The 11,942-nt window shown below is 42.6% G+C and overlaps 1 protein-coding gene and 2 long non-coding RNA genes across 4 annotated transcripts in view; 1 reads left to right on the plus strand and 2 right to left on the minus strand.

The window, feature by feature from the left end:
* Positions 1-4,428, plus strand: part of LOC109311037 — an 18,219-nt gene extending 13,791 nt beyond the window's left edge. The window contains exon 3 of the long non-coding RNA XR_002101378.1: positions 4,418-4,428. This is a non-coding gene — a long non-coding RNA (uncharacterized LOC109311037). The remainder of the gene's footprint in view (positions 1-4,417) is intronic.
* The window catches only part of DIAPH2 (diaphanous related formin 2), a 686,654-nt gene that overhangs the window by 130,333 nt on the left and 544,379 nt on the right, over positions 1-11,942 (minus strand). The gene's annotated exons all lie outside the window — the stretch shown is intronic.
* The window catches only part of LOC109311036, a 13,947-nt gene continuing 3,607 nt past the window's right edge, over positions 1,603-11,942 (minus strand). The window contains exons 2-3 of the long non-coding RNA XR_002101377.1: positions 4,819-4,823; positions 1,603-1,751 (exon numbers count right to left, since the gene is read on the minus strand). This is a non-coding gene — a long non-coding RNA (uncharacterized LOC109311036). The remainder of the gene's footprint in view (positions 1,752-4,818; positions 4,824-11,942) is intronic.

Here is an 11,942-nt window from a genome sequence, read left to right on the forward strand (position 1 = left end):
CCGAGCAGCCCAGCAGGGAATGTTCATCACCCCTAACTCAGGGTTTATCAACCCATTAAGAAAACAAAGCCTCTCTGCAAGCTCTTCTTAAACAGCTCTTACAAGGAAAGACATTAAGCTGCCTGTTGATTAGCTCCCAAAACCCTGTCTGCCTTTGTGGTCTCCCACAGCACAGAGAGTAGCCAGCATGTGGTTTTCTGGCAAATGCTGAGGTGCCTGCATAAGGCAGAAGGGTTGGGGGTAATAATCCCTACTTTGCAGGAAGAAGCCAGGCAGATGCTCTATGCCTGCAAGTCTCTGTGAGAGCTCCAGCCAGGGAACAGAGAGAAGGGGCCAGCCCTGTTGCGGAACAGAAAGCCCTGCCATACACAGACAGCATGTCGGAATGCTGGGGGAGTCTGGTTCATCTTAAAACCAGCAAGGGGTCTGGGACTGACGTTGCATAAACTGGTTTGAGCCAAACCATAGATTTCATAGACATTAGGGCTGGAAGGGACCTCGGAAGATTGAGTCCAGCCCCCTGCCCCAGAGGCGGGAAGTCAGCAGGGATCGTAGGATCCCAGCACAATAAACATCCAGATGTGGTTCAAACACCTACTCTGAACACGTTCAAAAGACCTCTGGTAATCTATTGGCAATTCTAAACCTTGGGGGTTCGGACAGTAAACAAGTTCTTCCTTATGTCCAGCCTGAAATGATCATGAAGGAGTTTGTGACCATTTGATGTTGTCATCCCTTGGGGCACTCTGGTGAACAGATGTTCCCCCAGATCCCGGTAAGTACCCCGATGAACTTATATGTGGCCGCCAGATCACCCTTGAGCCTGCACTTTTCCAGGCTGAAGAGTCCCATGGCTCTCAGTCTCTCTTCATAAGGTCTGCTTTCCTAACCTCTGATTATGCACATGGCTCTCCTCTGCAACCTCTCAAGCTTCTCCACATGCTTTTTGAATTGTGGAGCCCAAAACTGGACTCAGTACTCCAGCTGTGGCCTCACCAAGGCCGAGTACGACAGGAGAATGATGGCCTGAGATTTACTTGAGAAGCATCTGTGGATGCAAGCAAGCATTTTGCTTGCTTTACTAGAAGCAGTATCATGTTGCAGGCTCATGTTCATCTTGTGGTCAATGATGACCCCCAAGTCTCTTTCTTCCATGGTGCCAATGTAGCACTGCTGAGCATATAAGGATGCTGCAGGTTTTTCTTCCCAAGGTGGAGAACCTTGCATTTTTCAGTGTTAAATACCATCAGGTTCTCATCTGATTCCTGAGTCTGTCAAGGTCAGCCTGGATCACCCTCCTCTCAGGTGTGGACACTTTACCTCGGAGTTTGGTGTCATAGGCAAATTTGGCCAGTTAGCTTCTGCTACCAATGTTCACATCATTAATGAAGATGTTCAATAGTATAGGCCCAAGGACAGAGCCCTGAGGGACCCCACTGGTCACAGGGCACCACGACAATTGACTTCCATTAACCACCACCCTCTGGGTTCTACCACGGAGTAAATTCCCCAACCAGTGGACCGTGGTGTGGCCGAGACCGCAGCTAACTAGTTTTACTAAGAGGTGATCATGGGATACCAGGCTTTTTTAAAGTCAAGATATAGAACATCAATTTCTTCCCCTTTGTCCAGGTGATAGGCCACCTAGTCATAGAAGGAAATGAGATTGGTCAAGCAAGAACTACCTGCAACAAACCAGTGCTGGCTACCCTTCAGGATGTTGCCATCGGCCAATCCATTAAGAATGGCCTCTTTGATAGAGGTCAGGCTGATGGGCCCGTAGTTTGCTACATCCACTTTCCTCCCTTTCTTGAAGATAGGCATGACATTAGCCTTCTTCCAATCATCAGGCACTTCATCAGAGCACCAGAAGTTCTCAAAGATACATGCCAGGGGCTGAGCTATGATGCTAGCCAGCTCCTTGAGTATCCTGGGGTGTAAACTGTCAGGGCCGGCTGACTTGAAGGTGTCCAGCCTCTCAAGGTGTTCCTTCATGAGGTCAGCACTGATGGCAGGTAAGGTATCTCCCTCACCTGGGCATCCCTGTTCCATAATGGGCAGGGACATCCTATGGGACTGGTGAAAGACTGACGCAAAGTACCCATTTAGCAAGTTGGCCTTTTCCTGGGCATCGGTTTTCAGCTGTCCCATCTGGTTTAGCAGGGGTCCAATGTTGCCCTTGCTCTATCTCTGGCTCCCCACATTTCTAAAAAAGGTCCTTTTACTGTCCTTGATACTTGTAGCTAGTTGGAGTTCTGTTGCAGCCTTGGCTTTCCTGGCTTGCTCCCTGCAGGTCCAGACCAGTACAGAGTATTTCTCCATGGAGGTGGTTCCAGTCCTCCATCCTTTGTAGATTTGTCTTTTTAGATGTAAGAGGTCCACTAGTTCCAAGGTGGCTGCTGTGCCCTTTTTCTGAGATGGGATAGACTTTGCATGTGCATCCAGGATTGCTCCTTTGAGGAGCAACCACTCATTCTGAACTCCCCTACCCTTTGGGTTGTGGCCCTTTAGGGCCTCCCTGACAAGCCTCCTGAGCTTGTCAAAGTCAGCTTTCCTGAAGTCGAGGACTTCTGTATTGCTGGTTGACTTTCCAGCTTTAAGGCAGATGGTGAAGGTGATCAGCTTGTGGTCACTGTCACCCAGCTTCCCTTTGATCATTAGATCACTGATTAGGTCGTCCCCCATTGCCAGAACCAGGTCAAGCAGCACTTTACCTCGTCGGCCCATCGACTTCTTGCATCAGATAGATCTCATCCATTAAATCAGTTAAGTTTGATACGACATTCAACCAGGTTTATCTCAAACCAGTTTCAGTCATTTTCAAACTGGTTTATGTGCACTGAACATCTGTTCTGTTACAGGTTTAAAACAGTTTCTGATCACTTAAACTGGTTTATGTGTAATGTCTGTCCCTAGCCTTAAGGTGTGATTAACTAGTTAATCATTTCTTAAGTTATGACCCAGCCACACATTCAATCAATTAAAGGTGTGATATGATAAAACAAGGAATAAGCTACAATGTTATTCCACAAAACATGTGACTACAACTTCATGGCTTGTTTACATCACACCATTAACTGAACATGTGGCTAGGTGCTTCCCTGTGGTTGGAAGCCCCATCAGGTAAAAAGGCTCCAACTACAGCGGTGCACCATCCACTGCAAGCCCCACAGCTGATAAGGCTCACAGCAGGGGTGGTCTTCCATGTGCTACTCCCACTGTGAGCCTTGCACTTGACAGAGCTTGCAGTGGGGGCAGCATTCCATGTGCTGCCCCTGTTGTAAGCCCCATCAGCTGTGGGGCTAGCATTTCCAGGAACTGGCTACCTGCTTGTGCAGCAGGAGTCTTGGATCTCAATCCTGTGCTTCCCCTTCACCAGTTGTAAGGTGTGAATCGATCTGATGCTGGATTCTACAATCACACTTCCTGCCATGCACAGCAGGAGGCGAGATTTTGTGGATCACACATCAGATCCTATCATTCCTTCACCTGAAGCATTCAGAATGCTAGGGGAGCCCTAAGCCATTTACAAATATTAGTAGGTATGCATTTCACTTCAGCATCTGCATTAATGTCAGTGTACTGTGTGTTACGATAAAGGTCGAAAGGAGGTAGAAGTTTCAAAATCTTTTCCCTTGACATACAAAGCGCGTGCAGATGGCATACGTTAGTGTATTTACTCATTTCAAAGATGAGGTTCCCCCTTCATCTAACATGGGGGAAAAGTGCCCCTCATCTTAAGATTGTGTATTGAGGGTGGTGGGGAAGAAGGTGGATGCTTTGGCTCAGGCTCTAGCCCCTATCCAGGGTTGGAGCCACAGCTGAAGTTGCTGCCTGTCCCCCTCTCTGTCCGCCACCTTTACACCCCACCATCACCCCCTGCAGCCTCCTCCCACCATTCCCCTCCCTACACAGCCTCTGCTCCCCTACTTGCTCCTCTGTCTCCCTCCTTTAGCCTTCCTCCAAGCTGGCAGGCTCTGTTCAGGCTGAAGCCTGGGGCACAGTGCATAGCTGCAGCCTTGCCCTGTAGCTCTGGTATACAGCCTACAAACAGTGGTATACAGGGGTTAGGCTGGGGCTGTGCTGTGCCCCCCTGTTTTGGAAAGGCAGCATGAAGGAAAAAAGGCCTTACCTTAGGTAAGAAACTGAGTAGCAGCAGCTCAGGAAAAAGGAGAAGTGGAGCTGTCTCTGAAACTTTCCTGACAACATTTGGCTCTGCATTGCAGCACAGCTGGAAGGGGCAGTTGCTCCTGAATGCAGTCTGCTTGTGCACTTGCCCACACCCCACCAACGTGCAAACAGACCCAGCTCGCAGTCATGAGGCAATCTGAAGTAAAGACACTCACCTTGTCCATAAGTCTGGGGCTGTACAGTGCTCTGCCTGCTGTCTTGTCTCTGGCTATGGGGGTGCAGGCAGCCCAGCCAAAGTTCAGTTCCAGGCACCAGCCCTGTGAACCTTCCCCTTCTACTGACACAGGGATGGGCTGGATCCAGCCACAGACTGACTCTGTACACTGGCCTGATTCAGTGCGTAGGTTCTAGGACCCCTGGACCCTCATCCATGTCCTCCACTGTTCACCCACTTCACCATTTTTATTTTATCAGCCCCCTGCAGCTGTTTTTCTATTATTATGAAGAATGACCCTTTCAAAGAAAAAACAATCAAAATACCAATGTCCCTTATTCATACAGAGGGTTCAAGTAAATGCTCAATAAAAGTGCTCAAAGCTTTGATGCTGGAAACAAGTCACATGCTTGGTAGGTCTTCCATATCACTCTCCAAATTTATGTACTGAAGTATCATAAAACTTGCAGCACGTAATCTAGGGGCATGTTTGCACATGCATGTGTTGCAGCTGTGAGCACTTTGAAAAGTTCCCGGTGCTGCAATGCGTGCAGTTGTATAAATGGCAAAATGTGTGTCAGTGTGGAGAAAATGGTGGTGGTGCGCTTCTGAATTAAAACACCTCAGAGGAGCTTTAGTTCAAATGCGCACTGCTACCATTTTATGCACGCTGACACACATTTTGGTACTTATACAACTGCATGGAGAATAATGCAGTTTGCCTCAGCTTGTGTGTGGAGCAAACTTGATCAAATTGAGTCTGCTCAGGAAGTGGCGGATCTCCAGCATGTTGCTGGGAAAAAAGGATGCATATAAAGACCAAATGTCATATAAAGAGAGAAAAAGATGCTGCTCAATTTTACAAAATGTATGACGGCTGCTGATGAGTTTTATCCCCAGAAATTCTACTAAGGCTTTTAAGCCGTTTTGTGGTTTTGGACACTAAAACAAAGCAGTGCTTCCAAAAATTAAATTCTCCAGCAAACTGCAATTCCTTAACCATACAGACAGGCTTTTTGGGCAGGGGAACTAAAGTGATGAGTGTGTTAGCACAGAAGAAAACATACATGATTTAGGTTGCAGCATCAAATATAAATTATACACACACACAGACATACATGCACACATACTATATGTATACATACATACATATGTAAATGTATATAATATATACATGAATGGATATATATGTGTGCGTTTACATGCACAGTTGGGGATTTATAACTATAAAGCAAAAAGAGAGTAGGCTAGCACATCCAAGTATACATATAGAAAATAAAATATCTGTAATCTGGCGTTTTGCATTTGTACCATCTCTCAAATGATAGATGTTTGTTTTACTACCATATGGAACAGGAACACTGCAGGTATCACAAGAATGAAAACTTGCAGAGAAATTACTGATTCTGTAGAATCTGGCTCATTGTTTTCATAGTGAATATGTTTTCTCTATCTTCTCTTTTTTTGCATCGTGTTAAAAATAACGCAAAGCATAAGTTAAGAGCAAGAATCCATGCAAAATCAGTTGGCATTGTGACAAATTTCAGATGATCTCAATATGAAAGTGCATATTGGAATGCTATATTTGTCATTCCCAGACCACTACAAGACACTGATAGCTTGTGATTATATTTCATGAAAGCAAATGGAGAACTAAAACATTAATTTCATGTTGCTGTTCCTACAAAAATCAAGACAGCTGACACAACGATTTTATGGCTTCCAAATATTATTTCTCATCAGCAGTGGACATGGGCACTTGCATCAGAAAAATAATACGAAAATCACTATGGAAATAGCATTAATGCTGCAATCAAGTTTAATTTCTTAGAAACATACTTGACTATATGTAGAATGGGTCTATACTTTTAAAAAAAAGATATTAGTTTCCCAGTCCACTTATGACTAAGATATTTGGAATTTCAATAAATCAAAAAATGTTAATATTATGATTTATTCAAGCTCTGCCTGTTTGTAGAAAAGTGACTACTTGAAGCTTTGGAAGCTTCAAGAAACCTAACACAAGGAATTTTTTCACATCCATTTTTTACTATAATAATTAAGCTTAGTCACAAATTAAACACTAAAAGGTCATTTTCACTGTTTTAATTGGCTAAGGATTGCACTGAAACAGGTCAGAAAAGACCCAGAAGGAAAACTCTTTTTATCTTGACTTATTTCCCATGCAATGCCAATAAACCGATGCCGGAAGTGATATGACAAGAATCACACAAATGGGGTCTCCTGACTTCAGTGATATAGCAAAAGATGTTAATCTGCATCAGAATTTATGTAATGATTTTATATTGCTTCTCATCTATATCTCAGCAGTAGGTTAAGTTTATCTGTAAACTGGCTTGACTGCCAAGGGGATATATATAGACTGAAGGTTCCTACCATGTGAGACGAAAGTCTTTCAATAATGTTTGATTGTTTTATTGGTTGTGTTATTTTCATTTAAATAGACTATAGAGCAGATGCAGACATTATGTAAACTGTTTTCAGCTACATTGCCAATAATGGGTCTCTGAGTGCAAAACACATTAATCATGAGAAAGAAAAACATCAGTAAGTCAACTGGCAAACACTTCACAATGTAAATCATGTTAAGAAAGGAAAATGTCAGCTTACCTAAAAATACCTATCCTTCTGTTGGTAAATCTTAATTTCACTATGCTGTTCTCTCTCCATGTTTTTTTTAATTTAGGAAGGTGGAGAAAAAAAATCCCAACCCCAAGCCCACAAAGACAAAACCTTAAATTGAATACACAACCTGAAGAGACGCCTGGATTTGAACAGTGGTTGTTAATATGCTTTTTGTTACCACAAGAACCCTGCATGATTTAAACAGAACAAAACACAAACTCACCGACCCAGGGAGTCCCCCCTATGGGCAATCTCACTGACTGCAGGGGTGGGATGTTCCCCCAGTGCCAATCTTGCCAACCAGGAAGCGGTTGCGGCATTCCTGGAAGTGGCTGCAGAGCTTCATCTGGTGCTCCCATGCCCCAACCGGTGCTTGCAGGGTATGCACCAGTGTTCCTGCCCATCTTCCCTGCCCATCGCCTAAGAGGGGAGTGCAGTCTGCCAGGGATGCACCAGTGCTCTCAGGGGGTGCACATGCACCCCTGGATACCCCCTATGCATTGCCATTTATGAGAAAAATATTTTAAAAAATGAAACAAACCAATATTCAAAGGAAGCTATTCCTTTCCTTTCTTCTCCCTCTGTAAGAGCGTTATTTAAGACTGTTGATAACTTTAGTGCCTGTTGCCCCAGAGGAAAGCAAAAGTAGATCTCTCATAGGAATTGCCTATGGAGGCAAGAAGCTTATTTACCCCAATAAGCAGTGTATCCAACACTTCCCAGAATTTATAAGCTAACTGCAAAAGCTGTCATAGGCAACAGGATCTATCTTGTGCATATCACTAACACAAACCTGGCCCTGATGATCTGGTCCTAAATCATAATCTTTTACACTCAAGCATTGCTTAGATTAAGCCAAATTAATTAGCTCAAATGTTTTCCTATGGTGAACAATCATACCTGGTTTGATTTACCTGACTTGGTAAATCAAACGCTTGCCAACTGGCTTCTGAAATGTTCTTACAAGTTCCTTTATGAAACACTGTATTGACAGTTAAAATGATACTTTTTCTTCAGAATGACGATGATTGATATCCAATAGAAAACTTCTCCAAATCAGTGATGATCTACTTTCCCCACAGAAATGTTGTCAATAGTTTGAATGTTTCCCTGGGTAGTTGAACACTATAAAATTGTGTTGCATTTGAGTCTCATTTAATTTTTGTTCAGATAGTTTTATATGAGAAAATACAGTCTCAATTAACCCAAGAACATTTAGAGACATATCCCTAACACAGCACTTATCATGCATCCCCCCTCTTTCTGAAAACAGAATAGGAAATTAACATGCAGATGTCATTCCAGTATTCTCAACAGCTGAATGAAGTAGGCCACCATATTATGCTTCACAATCTTTTTGATTGATCCACCCAGAATGTAGCAGCTTTCTTTCACCTGCCACAGAGACCATAAATGCCTGGTACTAAATATTCTAATGTTTATGTTAATAAAAGAGATTTTATCTCAGCCCTCTTTTTCAGTGTGAAATGTTTCATATATGTGCCCTTCAAATATATTCTGAATGTTGGATGTCCTGGGCCAGAACATCATGGTAGATTTATCATTGATCAGCAAGTGATGACACAACTTCAGTCTTGATAATAACATACACAAATTATACAATATACTCTTCTTTTGATTCTTTCTCTGAAATCTCTACTTCAGTCTCTGGCACCTGTTTGGTACAACCTAAATTTTAAAAAATTCATCCCAGTGCAAGTGAAAAATCCTTTTGGCTTCATGTTTCACTCTACTTTCTTTTGACTTAGGTGTTTTTTCAACACCAGCTTTGTATGTCTGTTTATCACCATCTGCATAGCATTACCACAATTCATTGTTGCCATAGCTAGTGCTGAAATTTTTAATCAAGATTTAATTATTTCCCATAAGCTATGGCAAATTCCCTTTTTATGATCTTTTTAAACCCCTTCTTTCTAAACTGTGGATTATTCAGGCTTTATGATTACAATGCTCTTATGATCCAGGAGGCATGGTTATGGGGCTGTGCATTAGATCCCATCACACTTCATTGCTAATGCAGGGGGAGCCCTATCCTGGGCTCCCCTCTGCATGGGCAAGAAGGCTCCTGATGTGATGGGGGTCCCAGTTGCAGGGAACACACACAGCTGGAGCTGAGAGCTGTGTGACTCTCAGCCCTGGCTCCACATAGTGCACAGCTAGGACTGACAGTCCTGTCAGTTGCAGGACTGTCAGCACCAGCTCTGCATGTGGCACAGTTGGGACTGGGAGACCCATCAGCTATGGGCATTCTCAGCCTTAGCAGCTGTAGGGTGCTGCTGTGATCACACTGCCCCACAGGTGCATGGAGCACCTTGCAACTGGGAGATTGCAATGGCTGGCAGAGCACAACAGCTGTGACCTCCCAGTCACAGACTGCCTACACGTGCAAATTAAAGCTGGATGGAAACCAGCTATAAAATTAACACATTTTCGAGCAATATCTTTATAGCTAGTTGAAGAATTTTAAGACTCCATAGTTAATTTGCATGTGTAGCCAGTCTACATATATGGCACAATTAATAAAGTAATTGCATAATAGAGATGATGTGTAGATGGGGCCTGTAACTTATTTTCTATAATGGTTACTGATTTCTCAAACTGTCCATATATTTCAAAATTGTACACCTGACTCTTCTAATTCACATGGATTCTTGTTCTTTTATCCTCCGAACTTGAATCTATTTCCCTACCCAATGCTTAAACTGTTGATTTCCTGTACCTCCTTTCAATGTATTCATATTCGAGAGGTTTTTCTTACTTGAGCTCTCACAACTCCCTCTTCCCCCAACTTTTTTTTTAACATACTCTTTCTTACCTCAAATTATTTTGCCTTCTCCTCCTCCGGTTACTTATCCTTATATTTTCCCTCACTGAAGCCTGGGAATCTGTAATTATATTCACATCTTCTATATTATGAAATTTCACAATATTTTGGCTATTTTTGGTCTGTAAGGTTATTACCAAAGTCTAATTTTGAAAAGCCTTCTATATTTCAGCTTCCTCCTTTGAATTGTTTTATAGAGACTTCCATAGAAAAAGACTTAAATTTTAGGAAATACTTTTAAAGAACTGAATCATTTGTGGAAGGGATGAATTGGCCTTTAATTGCACTGATATACAAGCAATAATAAATGTAACATTTTAGTTCAAATTAATACCATTCAGGTTTATTGGTATCAACCTTACTACACATGTCCAACTGATTTGTTAAACACTCTCTATGAACTTTATAGTCTTTATAGTCTTTTTGCAATATATTTTAATTTTACAAGGTGACATTTTGCACACTGAGATTCAATTGCACTTTATACATTTTTTCTTCTGATTTAAAAAATATCTTTAACCTTTAAAGTTTTAATATTTACTTTTAATATTAAAGTAACCATTAATCTACTTTATAATTTTGCCTCTCACTTTAAAAAAAATCATAAGGTATCATTAATTTACTGTGAGCAAACCAAAGAAGAATCATATATTGCAACATATTTATAACTCCTACTTAAATGCAAGTGGAACAGTTCTGAATCGTATTTTCTCAAGGTGGCCACAAGGCCAAGAATCTTTTATTCTAAATATAATACTAAAGTTAAGCTGCTGTTGCTGGAGACACCTGAGGAAAGTTATGTTATCAATGTATTTATAATTCAGTGATAAGCTGCAGAAGTCCTTCACATGACTTAAAAGAGAAAAGGTACATGTTGCTGTACTGGATTTGCCAGATGTTTGCCTAGATCAATATGAGGAGCTCTTTGCTCCCCCAATCGTACCCTTGATCAATTATTAATGGCTTCGGATTGTGCCATGTGTCCAGGTCTGGGTAGACTGGATGCTATACCTGGATGTGTATACATTTTGGCCTTAAGGCTGCAAGTCAGACTCACTGAGCATCTGAAAACTAACCTTCCTGGAAAGAATACTTTCACCTCCCTCTTTCATTATTAAATATACATAATAAATGTAAAGTTATGGCCACTGTGGAACAGACTGTTTTTTAGCTCATACGTGCCTTTTGGGGATCCCTGGGCAAACATGCATTACTTATCACTATAGAAAAGGAATGCTATTGTAGTCAGCGTTCTTTTTCTTTTCCTTTTTTTCTAAATAAAGTATTTGGTTTCTTTCTTTGGGCTTTTTTAAATAATGCAAAAATGGTTAATAGCAAAAGTGTTTGCAATTAAACTAGAATGTAAAGGTTAGTTAAAGCTGTGCACCTTTCATTTGTACCTGTGATTGACCATCTGTAACAGAGAACTCTAACCTTGTTACTGAGAGACAGGGTGGCCCCTTTAAGTCCAGAACCTTCCAGTCACAGCCAGCCAGTCAAGTAAGGGATAAGGCTCAAGCCCTGCCAGGCAGTCAGGTGACAGGAAGAGGAAGGCCAGGACCCTACAAATAGCAAGCGGAGAAGGCCAGAGAGGCGGACTCTCAATGACTATGGTGCTGCAGCTGCAGTTTCTGTTGGAAGACTACACCATGCCTGGAGCCATCCTCACAATCATCTAAAGTAAGCAGGCATGTTGCCTCCCTTGTTTAATGTTTAACAACAGGTGGTTTGGGTGAGGCTATTTGGGGAAGGAGGAGGCCTCATTGGGAGCCCACTGCACTGTGGGGACCCCAGCATCTGAGAAGGCACAGTATTTGGGGGTACACCAACCCCGGTGCCAGAGAGGGTGCAGCATTTGGGGTGCACTGACCCCAGTGCCAGAGAGGGTGCAACATTTTTTTGGGGTGCATCGACCCCAGCGCCAGAGCGGGCACAGAATTTGGGGGTGAGTTGACCCCAGCGCCAGAGAAGTTGCAGTATTTGGGGTTGAGTAGACCCCAGTGCCACAGAGGGGCAGGAGCCTGAGTGAGGTTTTTTTTTTTTTTTTTGAGAGCTAGAGCCTGAGACTCAAACCCTGATTAGTGGGTTGTTCTGTTTTGTTTTTTT

The sequence above is a fragment of the Crocodylus porosus genome, unplaced genomic scaffold (genome assembly GCF_001723895.1).
Source record: "Crocodylus porosus isolate Cpor-Errol unplaced genomic scaffold, CroPor_comp1, whole genome shotgun sequence".
Classification (NCBI taxonomy): domain Eukaryota; kingdom Metazoa; phylum Chordata; order Crocodylia; family Crocodylidae; genus Crocodylus; species Crocodylus porosus.